General features: G+C 37.0%; 1 pseudogene; it reads right to left on the minus strand.

The window, feature by feature from the left end:
* Nucleotides 1-1352: 1352 nt before the first annotated feature.
* On the minus strand, nucleotides 1353-1853 carry LOC115071228 (annotated as a pseudogene).
* Nucleotides 1854-1996: the final 143 nt, after the last annotated feature.

A 1996-nucleotide genomic window follows, 5' to 3' on the forward strand; every position in this document is an offset into this window, starting at 1 on the left:
CACAGAATAAATACCATATGACTCCAACTCGAACAGGTAAATTCAGACAGCCAAATTGTGGTTTGCCAGAGGTTGAAAGTAGGGATAACGGGAAGCTGTTGTCTAATTAGTATAGTGTTTTTAGCAGTGACAGTGGTAACTTTTTGTTGTTTTTGAGACAGGGTCTTACATCAATCAGGATGGCCTTGAACTCACAATTTAGCCTAGGCTAGCTTTGAACTCATGATCCCCTTTGCCTTGCAAGTGCTAGATTACAACAAAACATTTTGAGTACATATCATGCTAATGGTTAAACCTTGTACTTGTATTTACATGACCCTGAAATATGCAATTACAAGTGTTTGTGATTATAAAATATTAATTTATCTATCTTTCCACTATAAAATGCACAAATTATCAAGTCATAATTAGTAATTAAATGCTTATTATGAATACAGCATTGAACGGAAAGATAAATGGCCTCACAACATGCCTTCTAAAGGCAATGTCACTCCTGACACAAGCAGGAAAATGCTGTGTTCCACAATGCTAATGCAATTTCTAGACCCAACCAGATCACACAACATACTTTCTTAAAATCAGCTTCACGGAATTTTGAACACATTAAAAATAACATATTTTCTTCCCTTTTTGGTTTTTTTGAGACTGTGTCACTATGAGGCCATTCTGGCCCAAACATGGATTCTCTTGCCTCCACCTCTTGAATGATGTGATTATAGGTATGACCATGCTCATCATCTTTATTTTCAAGCACACAGCATACACCAAATTTCTCTTTGTAAAAATTATTCTCATATAGAGTTGGGTATACTGAAAGCAAGTTGTTTCTGATTGCCTAAAAGAGTTTATATCCAGCATCTACTAAACTAAGATACTCTTTTGTTTTCAAAGCAAGGCATGAACATTTTGGCAAATATTTCGATCTATAAAGTCTTGTCCTGTGAAGTGATTCATGCCAGTTGCTTAATTCTTCTCATATGTAGTTCATATCAAGATGGGGGGTTGTTATAAAACAACTTATCTGATGTATGCTCAGTATGAACAGTAGAATTCTACAGCTTTAAGGGGAAGTGTTAAATCTCAAGAGGTTTTAATTGTCTCAATAACTGCACAGGCATGTGTGCACATGTACACACACACACACACACACACAAAGTAGAGGAGTCCCTAAGGGAATGGTGGTCATGTTTCCCTGTTATTTGCTGTTTGGTGCTTCATCTTCTAAGCACTTACATGTTCTTTAAATGACATTTACTTGGATCATAAATGCAGTTCAAGTGTGAATAAATGAACACAGTATCCTTTCCCTCCTCCATGTCTCTTTTATTAGAAAAAACGTGCTAAATGCCTCTTCATGGCCTATTTAGCCACAGTTGTCCCATTTCCAGTTTTAAACAGACTGAAACATTATCTTCCAAAATCCTTCTTGACCTACAGCCAATTAAAGAAACTCCAGCAAAGAAATCCTGCTGATATTGTTAGTAATCTACAAAAAGTGAGGGTTGTAACTGTCTTGAAGACAACTAGAAGTGGTCTTTTAGCAAACTGAGGGTTATTGGGATGCTGTGCAGGAGCAAATCTTGTGAACAAGACACCAGCTCTTTCAATTAAACCCAGACTACTACTCATCGAAGCTGACCCAACCATGGCCACTGGTCCATTTCTTGCCACCAGGATGGCTCCTGCCAAGGTTCTACTCATGATAGATTTCCAGGGTTCTTCTTTTTCTCTTACTTGAACCCACTGGAGAATTTAGAAAACCTTGAATGGCTTGAAAGACACCACCACTATGGTGCCCCACCATAGTCATTCAAAATTCACCAGGGGCAAGGTTCCCTCACATACTCCTCCATCTTAGCTCAAGGGAGTAATGCTGGGTATGTTGGTAGGAAACTCAAAAATAACTTTTAACATTTAAAACATCAGTATTGTAACTATGTATTCAAAAAAACTTAATTAGCAATATAACACAAATTAAAATTTATGTAATTAAATG

This window comes from Nannospalax galili, unplaced genomic scaffold (assembly GCF_000622305.1).
Source record: "Nannospalax galili isolate Female #2095 unplaced genomic scaffold, S.galili_v1.0 scaffold1919, whole genome shotgun sequence".
In the NCBI taxonomy this organism is placed as follows: domain Eukaryota; kingdom Metazoa; phylum Chordata; class Mammalia; order Rodentia; family Spalacidae; genus Nannospalax; species Nannospalax galili.